Raw genomic sequence first — 13,123 nt, 5'->3', positions numbered from 1 at the left:
GATGTCTGATTTAAAGTATATCGTGTGATGGAAGTTTTCATTATATGAAACCGGGGAAGGAACAGAGGCATCGATGGGAGTTGAGTTTCTTCGCAATCAAGAAAGAGGTGAGAGTTCGATTTTTCTCTCACTGAGCACTGACTAAGTGAAACAGTTAACCTATTGAAGTGGGGATGGGTTCAACACAAGGTACGACAAGTACTTTTGGTGATGGATAACATCTCTCAACAGCGCTTTCGAAATGATTAGATTGATCTCACTGGATTTCCAGTTAAGGATTTTTTTGTTGTTGTTTTTGAACTAGTAGCATTTCATAAAGTTGCTTGAAAGAGGTTTACGTTCCTTGGGATTGTCGTCATTCTTACTTTGGACTAACTGGACGGTGTATTCAATAGTGAATAAAAGAAAATAAATCTTGTATTAGCAATAGTAAATCTGAAAAATCTTGGCTCTCTTGGCTACAAACCACAACATCTTGTGGTTTGCAACATCCTTAGTTCATCGATGTCGGTATAAATTTGAAGGCTTGTTTATAGAAAGAGCTCAGGCCGTATTTCACCGTCTGAACGTACATAGGAACAACTGCCTCTCTCTTACATATGGAAAAGTTATTGAATCACACAAAAATAATTTAATTTTTATAGCAAATGAATTTAAAATAACATATATCGTTGTGGTCATTCTGTACTTTTTGCGCCATACTGTATCACGCGGCTCTTGCTGTTCAAGTCAATGCATTTTTCAAGTTCCACTTTGCAATCAACTTTGTCGCTACTGATGATGGCCTGTAATATTCAGGATGAAATATATGGTGTTAGAATATATAAGGAAGAAAATAAATAAGAAATAAATTGTGTTCTGGTTTTCGTTATATACGTTATCTCCCATCGACTATCTTAATGTAAACTCAATGGAAAACAATGCAGTCGCATACTCTGCATAACGTAACCGAAGTTAAAACTGCATGCCGAGACAGAAATGTCTGCTGTACTGTATAAATATTATTTTTGCACTAGCTTTAATAAGAATAATAATAATTTATTATTATTATTATTTTGGCTGTCCAAAGATGTACAAAATTGGCTGTCCAAAGGAAGAAAGGTGAGTCATGAAGTGCAACAAGTGTCAGAAGGAATTACCATTCGACGGATGTCATCTAACCTGCAGGGAATACCATAGGAATCTTCACTTTACATATTCCGGACTTTCAGAAACATCATGGCAACGCAAATCCAATGCCAAACGAGAAGAACGGAAGTGCCTAAACTGTAGAGAGAACAAAGAAACGCTGCCACCCACAGCGCAACTGATTACGCCAGATGCAGAATAGGACGAGGAACTGGACAGACAACAAAATACCGGTGAGTCTTATAATTTGAGTTCCGTAAATTTATTACTAGAAAAAGGTTTAGAAAATATAAAAGCCAGCTTGGTAGATCTTGTCCAAGAACTATTTGATAAACAGAATAAAGAAATAACAAAAAAAAATTAGCGAATATGAAGGGTTTGTTAAATTTAATAATTCAAAAGTCGAAGAAGTCTTACAAACGGTAAAAGACATTAAAACCGGCATTAACGCATTAAATGACAGGCAGCACAAAGTGATAAAAGACTTGGGAAATCCGTCAAGAATTTAATTCCCTGAAACTACAATACGAAGTTTTAAACCAACAACAACAACAACAACATGAAGAATAGAAGACCTTGTCTTAAACGGTCTTCCAGAAACTGAAGCTACAGAAAATCTTAGAGACGTAGTTTATAAGTTAGGTCATGCAATTGACATCTCCCTACAGCATAATGATATTCAGACCATAAATAGGATTCCCAGGAAGAACAAAAAATAAGGCTTGCTACGACCCGCAGCAGTCATAGTTCGTCTGACAAGCAAGAGACAATCTCATAAAAGCCAGAAGACTGAAGAAACCAGTAGTCAAGGATTTAAGTGCATCGCAAGACAATACGCCAATCTTTCTATCTGAGTTCAATCAGAATCTTTTGAACCAAGCAAGAAAAGAAAAAAAAGTAGAAATTTTTATGGATCAAAGACGGCAAAATATTCTTGAGAAAGTCACCGACTGCAACGTCTATACAAATAAAAATATATAGACAGGTTGCCAGAGTGAAACAAAAGACAACTTAGTTCAATAAGAAGATCTCAACACAACAAACATGAATGTGAACCATCAGATAAATGTAATTACCCCAGAATACACCACTAATTGTACCTTCGAATTGCTTGATGCATGGAAACAAAACACAGTACAAGCGAGAGGTCTCTCAATCTTGCATTTTAACATCAGAAGCATCCGAAAGCATTGGTCATTGTTACAAGCTTATCTGAGGAATTACGCTGACGTTATTGATATATAATGATTCTTACAGAAGTATCCATAACTAATGACGAAGCGACTGCTTTCCAAATTCCAGGCTGCCAACAACATAGATCATGCCGCCAAACAAAAAGAGGGGTGGAATATTAATATTTATCAAGCAAAAATTAATAGCAAAAGAAACGCCCTATTAGCTGGAGCATGCTGAAACCCTTTGCTACGAAATCACTAATAGCACCAAAAGACAGCATCCCATTATACTAAATGCTATTTACAGGCCACCAAACCTAAACATGATAAAATTCTTGCACGAACTCAATTGCTGGCTTTCACGCCAAGAAATATGCTCAACCGAACATCTAATCATAATTGGCGACATAAACATAAATATTGCAAACGAAAACCAGAACAACACTGTACAATACCTAGACACGTTATCCATGTATAATTTAATACCAACAATAACATCATGTATTAGAGAAGCAATATTTGGAAATACTATCACTGCCTCCTGCCTAGATCATTTAAACGTCCGAGCATCACCAAACAGTTACGCTGCATCAGTCATAAAGTGCAAAGTTGGAGACCATTACTTCACCGTTCTAACCCTGCACACCAAGACAATATCCATGCAATGTCCCACAGAAGAAAAGCGACAGAAAACAAAAATACACGAAGAAATAGTCAACCACGAAATAAGAAGAACAGACTGGGAACACCTCGCATCAGATTCATCAGATATCTTATACACCAATATTAAATTTAATCCTAAAAATACACAGAAAGGATGCTTTATGGAAAGGATTAAAGCAATATCCAAATAACACAGCTTTAAAAACCGAATATAAGATAACAAGGAGTCGCCTTACAAACAAATCAGAAATGCAAAAAGAAGCTACTACAGAGACAAACTAACTTCTGCGCAATACAACATGAAACAAACCTGGCATCTGATCAATGAGATGCTAGATTTTGTTCCCAACACCACCGCCTCCGAAATCATAAAACGCAGCTTCATGTAAGATGCAAAACCTATCCAACAAAGTAAATGACTTTATCCAATACTTTGCAGACTCCATCCAAAACCTGCACAGAAATATTCCCCCAACCAAAAAATGAAACCCTCCACTTGGACCACAATCAAAACAGACATTATGGTTCCCAACTATAAAAGAAGCAGAACTTCTCTTTGCAATATATTAAGTCAAACCATACAAAACCCAGGGATTGAGGGTATCAGACCTAAAGATATAAAGCAACATGCAACTAGTTTAGGTCCTATTCTACTAAAATTAATAAATAAAATATTTAAAACAGGACAGATACCAAGTATGCTAAAGACCGCCATAATCACACCCATCTACAAACATGGAAAAAGAAATTTAATCAGCAATTACAGACCCATCACAACATTACCAATTATCAATCAAATTATGGAGCGGATCATACTTAAGAAACTCACAGCATACACTCAGATCTTTCATATTATTCCCAAAACATAACATGGTTTCAGAAAAATAAGGGAATAACATCTCTCTTGCAAGACTTTACAGTCGTAAATAATACCGCCTTAGACAACAACAAAGTTGCCATGGTAGTCTTTATAGATCTAGCTAAAGCATTTGATACAGTTACACATCAAACCTTGTTAGAAAAGCTGAGGCATATTGGAATAGACGGGCCTCTTCACAGGTGGTTTACAAACTACCTTCAAAATAGAAAGCATATCACACGTATCGGGTCAATCCGAAACAGAGAACTACCAGTAACCTGTGGAGTACCACAGAGAGCTGTACTCTTCCCAACTCTATTCAACATTTACACACACGATATTAATCAGCTACCACTCAAAGGTAAGATATTCCAATACTCAGACGATACAGCAATAATATTCATCCATAATAACACAAGCATAGCCCAAACAAATATGCATGACATAAATCTGATCATAGACTGGCTCACGAAAAATTCCATACACATAAACTCAGAAAAGAGAAAATTAATGATATTCAGAAATCCACTGACTCGACCAGTTGATACCAAATATATAACCATCCAATATCTACTTTCCAACAAAAAAAAAACACAGAACAGCAAAACCACCACAATCACTCAGGTTGGAACAATACGATACCTTGGAATTTAGTTAGATGCAGATATGAACTGTAATAGCCACATAAACTATCTACACAACAAACACCGAACAATAAGTGGCAAACTCTACAGGTTAAAAGATATAGTTCCTATACGCCTAAAAACACTAATATGCATAGCCCAATCTCAAAATATACTAAGATACGCTTTAACAACGTATGCTTTCTATGCACCCTACAAATTAAACAGATTAATGTCGCTACAGTACAAAATGATAAACCTTTTGGGAACAAAGAAAAAATAACGACCTTACATACATTGCAATGTCAGAACACAAAATACTCACAGCAAAACATTTATGTCACTATGCAGCCATGCTAAAACTTTATTTCGATGCCAACTACAGCACAGTTAGAAATACATACCGTATAACAAGACCTCAGACCACTAATTATATCACATATAAATACAATAATCACTACGGAAAGGCCACGCGAAACTTCTACATCCCAGACATGATAAACAAATTACCTTTTGAATACAGAAACCTTACAAACTACAGTAGCCTGAAAAGAGCTCTATTGACATACTGTGAACAAGAAACACGCACCCAAAATAGCATACAAACTTAAGGAAACACAATATATTCGTTCAGGCTTCCAGTTCAGTGAAGCATCAATACCTTCCAAGTTATTGTGTGTGTGTTTGAGTGCGCGCGCGCGAATTTCTCAATCATAGATTTCGTAGCTTCCTAACACAGCAAAAATAAAAAATAATAATAATAATAAATACATAATAACCAACTGGTGTCATCCTCAGATAAGCGTACAAATAAGTTTCGAGGATGAAAGCAGAAAAATTAGTTCTCATCCAAGATGCATCACATGTAAACCAAAGTACGTAATGTATGTATTATATGTAAACAAATGTATGTAGTGTAAGTATCATATGTAAACAAATGTAAGTAATGTATCATATGTAATCAAATGTATGTAATAAAAAAAATACAAATGACTTAATAAGCCATTAAACGACAAAGGGGACGGGCGGGCGGCATTGTTCTGGATGTGGCAAAAAAAAAGCAGAAAGCACATAGAAAGCAAAAGGGGCAGCAAAACGGACCGACTGGCGCTGTCTTAAATACCGTGAGAAAACGAAGACCAAAGAACACCCACCAAAGAAAAGTAACGGCCTACATCAAGCCACTTCCTGATCGTAAAATTACAATTTTGATTCGTTTAAACTCATGGTGAAAGACTTGTTAAATATACACATGGAACAAATCAACAAAAAAATTGAGGAGTATGAACGTTACATACAGTTTAATAATGAGACCTCTGAAGAAATGTTAGGAACCATGCGAGAAATAAAGACGAAATTAACGGTAGCGATAGAAACACAAGGAACACTCAAGCGCGAAAACGAAGAACTGCATAAAGAGGCAAACACACTTAAGTGCAAATGCAGCACATGCTACAAAAAAAAGAAAGAAAGAAAAGAATTTCAAATTGAGGGAATAACAAAAGAATATACAGAAGACTTAAGCAACATAATGCAACTGATCGGTAGAAAAATTGGCATTCAAGTTGTAACCACGGTCATCAACTCTATTAACTGAGGCCCACAAAAAAACAAAGAGAGACCGTCACCAATCATCGCTCGTTTTACCATCAGAAGTCTGAGAGACTCCATTCTTGCAGCAAGCAAGAAAACATGGGCGACAACAACGATCCCAACTAACAAGAAACTCCCAACACCAATCTATATAACGGAACATTGGACTCCATATTTCAAAAATCTTTTATATCAAGCAAGGAAGACAATAACAGAGAATAACCACAAGTTCCTGTGGACTACGAATTCATAGGTATTTATGATAAAGAATGAAAATACTCGAATTTATATAATTAGAAGTGAATCCGACCTACACAGCCTACCAGTATAAAATAGTAACTCTTCACATCCTTAAGAACAATATTAGAAATCACTTAAAAATTATATAATAGAGATCTCCAATGTAGGCGAACGAATCCAGTCAGAGAATATAAACTTCAAGGTCTTTGACTCATTGAAGAAATAGTCAGACAACATTTCCACCAATACCAACTTCACTATCGTACACAGAAACATAAGAATTATAAAAAAAACACTGGCTTACATTGATAACACTGCTAAACTATACCATGACAAACATAGATGCACTAATACTGACTAATACGCATATAACATTAATAATTACCAAACCCACAACTTATGTAAACCAAACAAAAGAGGGGGTTGTATCGTGGCATTTATCAAAAAAAAAATACAATGTGACAGAAAAACAAACTCATTACGAACGTGAGGAAACACTAATTTTGGAAATCACAAATAGCCACATATACACAATAATATCAAATACACAATAAACATAATATACATACCCCAGATAATAATCCACTCAGCTTTCTTCATGAGTTAGAAGAATGGATAAGCGGCACTGAACACAGTGCAACACATAGGCTCATCCTAATAGGAGACATTAATATAAATACTTTCACCACGCTTCTTCAACGACTAACACAAACCTTGATATACTAAGTCAGTACAACATAAACGCTACCATTAACTCCTCAATAAGAGAAGAAATACTCAACGATTCACTAACACGATCATGCATTGATCATATCAACATACGTGCTCCCATCCATAGATATACATTATCGGTAATTAACGTCAAAATTGCTGATCACTACTTTGTCTCAACTTCGTTTTATTACGTTAATTACCCACCTTTCCACCACCACAAAAGTCGACAAAACTCGATCATATTAAACAGCATTGTCGATAACCATGTAAAAACACAGACTGGAATTGTCTACTTAAAATAAATGATCCTGTAACATTATATGAAAATTTCCAACTAAAGTTCACAGAAATATACAAAAAAGCGACAAGGCCTACACAAACGAGGTGACAAACAGATAAGAATCCATGGATAAATGACGACATACTAAACACTATTACTGTAAAAGAAAATCTATGTAAAAAACTTAAAAAGTCACCCAGTAACACACATTCACAAACCTTATACAAAAACACAAGGAATAAACTAACAACAAAAATTCGTTGGGCAAAAAGGCGATACTACTTCCAAAAATTCATGGAATATAAAACAACATTAAGCAAATATGGGCTACACTCAACGAATTAATAACTCGAAAAAAGAAAACTTCAGCACAAGATTTTATTGCAAAAAGTTTCGGTCAGGACACAAACCAAGAGGAACTAGCAGACTCATTCAACCATGCCTTCACAAACAATATCACACAACTCAAAAAAGACATTGTACCAACGATCAACGAAAAATACCGACAGAAAGTAAACAACAAACAATGTGTTTTCCACCCATAACAAAACAGAAACTGAAAGAAGCACTCTTACAACTAAAACCAAAGACCACTCCAGTAATAGACAAAATCAGACTCACAGCAGTTTTAGCACACTTTGAACAAATAAATCCAATACTTTTATATTCAATACAGCGTCGTCTACGTACTGAAATATTTCGTGTGGAATATTATATTCGACACGAAATATTTCAGTACGTAGACGACACTGCACTACTGGCAATCCAAACAGACATCAACACGGCTCTCTGCAAAGCACAACAAGACCAAAATGAAATCAAAACATACTTCTACCAAAACGCAATTGTAATCAACACTTACAACAACAACTCTCTACATCCCTACATCTTTCAACAACTCATGCGGTTCTTTAGTGAGATCACATCAGATACCCACGCAACTCAACAACCTACCAAGAAATTTAAAACACGTAGATAACTACAGAACATTAAAAAACGAACTCTGGAAAACATACCAAGAAAGTTAATATACCATTAACAATAATATACACACATCACAAATCACCAGCATCCAATGCCTGCATCCCATTCATAAACAGTAACAACAACATAAATAGTGAAGGCTAAATCCCATTCTCTTCATAAAAGCTAACCCAAGCTTCGATGAAGGTGGGATTAATGCGCCTCATTCATCTACACGTAATCCTCATAATCAAAGGCTGCAGATTGTGTAACTAATCAGTCAGTAAGGTGTATAACAATAATGAAGATACTGACAACATTATTCAGATAAGCTCTGCAAAGCTTCGCCGAAGAAGCCACCCAAAGAAATAAGTAAGTAATATAATCGATTTAATAAAAAAGTGAATCATTGTAAATTAAATGAATCGTAAATATAAATGTGAAAAAAGATGCAAAATACATTGTTAATATTATTTATGCAATTTAAATAAGATGTTTTCCTAGCATTCTGTATTGAAAAAAAAAATATACATAGATAGTAGATAATTGTGTGATCTATCTTGTGTAATTGAACAACAACTGATTATAAACCATTACAAAAATCGTTATTACTACTAATAACACACAAATTGTTGAACTATATGACTTGCGCATTGTACAAAATACGATCAATTGGAATCTCAATTGAACCACAAATGAAAAATTGTGGTATTATCATTAAATTGTATGGAATTATATTAAATTGTACGTATTATATAAATATGTATATTATATGTGTTATATAAATTATATATATATATATATATATATATATTCTATGTTATATTCTTATAACATAGAAAGGATTCCACCCAGATCTTACCAACAGAAGGGGGAAATCGCAATGTCCAAATAATAATCATAGCTATTACTGTCCGTCCTTCTCCTAGTCAAAAATATACCGCTTCGCTTATCTTTTTTATCCCCTTATCGTATTATTAAAATCAATAACGAATGAATTTTTGTTCGCAAAGATAAGTTATTAATGCTTATGCATCATTGATAACACGTACAATTATTTTTCAGGCATCGAAGTTAATATGTAAAAGTATTCATTTTTGAAAAAGGTGTGTTTATGGTTAATAAAATAAGTCCTCGATGAGTCTTTGGACTCCCTGGTTATATAATAATAAATAGCAGATATTTAAAATATTTTAAATATCTAGAATATGTTAACAAACACATTATATTTACAATATAATCTAATGTTTAATTATTATTTATATTTAGATTATAAGTATTTGAAATTGCATAATTCGCAAATCGCGTAATGTATTACTAAATGTGTCCAAACTATTATTCAAAGCGTTTTGGTAATCAATATGCGATTTGATTTTATATCTCAGGATCAAATACACTCAGCGGTATTTCATTACGAGTGACTGAATATCTAATAAAAGATTTCTATTTATCTTTCTTTATCTCCTCTCTCTCTCTATATATATATATATATATGTGTGTGTGTGTGTGTGTGTGTGTGTGTGTAGAAAAAGTTTTACTAAGAAATTTTATACTTCGTTTTAATCCTTTTCCCAAGTAATCAAAAAAATTTAGTAAAGATTCAAATAAGTAAATTTTGAAATAAGTTTTTGCGCGTGAAGTATATTCACCTTTAATCTACTTGTATATAGAGTCTAATGACTTCATATCACTTGCCTTAGTATGTATCCCATAATGCAAAGCACACCCCGTTTCTGACGTGTATAAAGGTGTGTTAATTAACTTTATAATTACAAAATAATATTTGTGGAAATAAAATAATTTATATCTTTTGTAAAATATATTATTAATTTAAAATATAATTGTATAATAAATATTAAAATAAAATACATTTTACGATGTCACTTTGATTCTAGATGATGATTAACCCTGTGACTGCGTGTGTTTCTAATGAACGTTTTTCACCTATTTTTCCTATGGAAGGTTCTTACCATAAACACCTCGATGACTGGCAATTGTAGTAGCAAAAATGCCTGTAAAATATTTCTGTAACATGATCAAATAATTAGCCTAATTTTATCTTTATTTACATAGTACAGTTTTCTACGTAGGTAATCATCTTTGAAGGAACCAAATTTCTTACCTTTTCAACATTTTATCCGGTTTTATATGTTGAGTAACCCATAATTTCTCAGCGTCTTTAAATTTTTATTCTAATCAGAAATTTTTCTTATTCGTGTTCTTGTGCTCTGATTTTTATCTTGCGCAATGATAAAAGCAACCGTTTCCATGGTAGCCACTTATATTACTAAGGATCCAATTAATGCGTACTTTATTTTTATCATCTAGTGTCAAGAAAACTCTTCCCACATTCAGCAGTTAGTTCCTGCCAGTCATCCAATTCTCAATGGAAATCAATTCACTAATTGTCTTTAAAAAAAAAAAAAAAAAGAACGGAAAAAAAATTCATAAAGCACATGATCATTCGAACCTGCAATGTTATAATTCGAATTCGCACTCGTTCTCCGTGAGGCCACGCGGATTGCTGAACTATTGGTCCTGAATCATCTATTATCTTCAAAGAGATGCTTTTTGGTGGAGAGTAACAGTCACATTGTTTCATTTAGGTTGCGAAACTTTCATTTTAACCTTGATTACAAATGTTTGATGAAAAATCAAAGAAAAAATACTACGTTTGGAACAAGGAAAACATTCTGTCTGTTTCTGATTGTTAGATAGCGTAGGGAATTCGGAAGGCGGAGTATTTGAGAGATGACTCTTCATACGATCACAGGCCCCGATTTACGTAGATTTGGACTTCCGTAAATATCTGAAGGTAATAGAAAAATGGCGAATTACACAAATTTTAATTAACTAGCCTTGCACGCCATCTAAAGACGTCTTTAACAAGGCTGACAATACACAAGACATGCATGCGATTTACTCAGTCTCACTTTGACCACGAAAGTGTCACTTGTATTGTTTTATCCTGCATATTTTTAGTCTTTGGTGTAGTATCTTTATAATATTTGTGCTCGCTGCTGTAGCATGCAATCGTGACTGAGAGAAAAGGAATAGAAATGTAAAAAGGGAATCTAAACATCCTCCAAAATTGATCCCAGAAGTGGATCAATTTTGGACGGTGTTTAGATTCGCATTTAGATGCACCGTTTTCTAGATTTCGGAAGATTTGGGATTTATCAATTGAAATTTATGCAGACGATATATAGGGTGGAATAATAGAAAACTCCAAGATGATGTGCTTGTTCCAAAGTAGACTGTATATATCAGTCAACCCAGGATGACACTACTCATGAGTGGAAATCAGATTATCAAAAATCAAGGGGAAAGTGAGGCGAAACCTTTCTTCCCAGACGCAAGACAGCTACTAAGTTTTGGAAGCATTAAATCTTACCGGTTATCCTCAGAACTGCTCTTAGAAGATGAATGTTTTATTAGTTTCGGAATCCGGAATTATTTAATCACTTCCAGGTTTCTGCAGTAATTCAACAAGGGAGAAGCACACCGCCAAGAGAATAACAATGAATAAGAGTTGGTTCTTCAGTTTTATTGTGGTTCTTCTAATTGTTCTGCAGAAAATCTGCATTATTATAAGGTGCCTCCATGGGGTCAAAAGAGTCATCGCGAATATAAGAACTTAATTAGATCTCAATAGCTTAAATGAAAATTTCGTGTAACTGAGGCTGAAAAATAGAATAGATAATTACATATTAATGCAAACATATCGACTCTCAATAGAAGACAATAATTATATAGACAGAAGGAAATACAGAAATGTAAGAAAAAAAGACAGAGAAAGAGAGAAGAAATACAAATGACGGATGCCCGATGAACAGGAATATCTTGCCTTGAAAATCTCAGTAGAAACAAATTCGTCGGTTATTGTCACGAATTCTTCGTACTTCGAGTGGCCTGTAAATAAATAGGTAAGTAGAATAAAGTGAGTTGTGTACAAAGAAGCAAAAATAACAATTCTGAATTATTCATTTAATATATAAACATTCACTGCACATTTCCTTTAGTTTTTCATTCTCCTTGGATCATGAAAAAGGTGGGAAACTCCTCTCTTTCCACGCCCCGCCTGGGTGTGCTCAAATATAGTTATGACTGTACTGGCAATGAGGGTGTTTGTTGGTCTTTAGTCAGGCTCAGGTACCAATTGGACTTGATAGTTTGTCTATCTTCTGAATTTAAAGCGTTGTTTCCGTTACGGTAATTACAAAATTAAATGAAGAAATAAACAGCGATGATACTTGGGTAAAATTACTGTTCTACTATTAGTCGAACAGTAATTAAGTCTATTTCGTAATTTTAATTCAAATTTAGTTAATCATTACTTTTAGATTGTTATTTCAATTGACAGGAGAATGAATGCGTCTTAGGGCAACTAGGAAAAGAAACACCTGCTTAGGCCTACTTACCGAAATCACTCAAGTTATACACACGAATTATGGGTAGTTTAAAGTCCTCAACCTCGAACTCTTCCTTCATAACAAAACTGAAGCATTTCATTTGATCTGAGATCTGAAAAGAAGAATACGTGAAAGAAATCAGTGTTTCTTCTTCCCAAGATTATACGTTTAGTTTAAGCATATATGTATATAGTATAGTATAGCTGTTTTAGGTTCCAAATCGGACTGAAACCGTCTTTTCAATCGAAAAGCATCGTACAATACCGACCGAGCCATGGAGGCCCTGATAGAGACAGAGATACAGCCTGTTGTTCCACTTGCAGATATTATTGCTTAAATCTCATTGAGATTACTTCCACAGGAGAGGAAGAACTATTCAAGTGCTGTGTGCATTGGAAGACGTTCTTGCACCCATGGAAGAAAGAGATTTCAATCCCTCACTTTAAAAAAACGGAGAGAAATCCAAGGGCTTT

The sequence above is a fragment of the Typopeltis vanoorti genome, chromosome 13, assembly GCF_054136105.1.
Source record: "Typopeltis vanoorti isolate ZY-2024b chromosome 13, IOZ_Tvanoo_1.0, whole genome shotgun sequence".
Taxonomy (NCBI): Eukaryota; Metazoa; Arthropoda; class Arachnida; order Uropygi; family Thelyphonidae; genus Typopeltis; species Typopeltis vanoorti.
The sequence above is the reverse complement of the archived record's forward strand: the minus strand, read 5'-3'. Positions refer to the sequence as shown.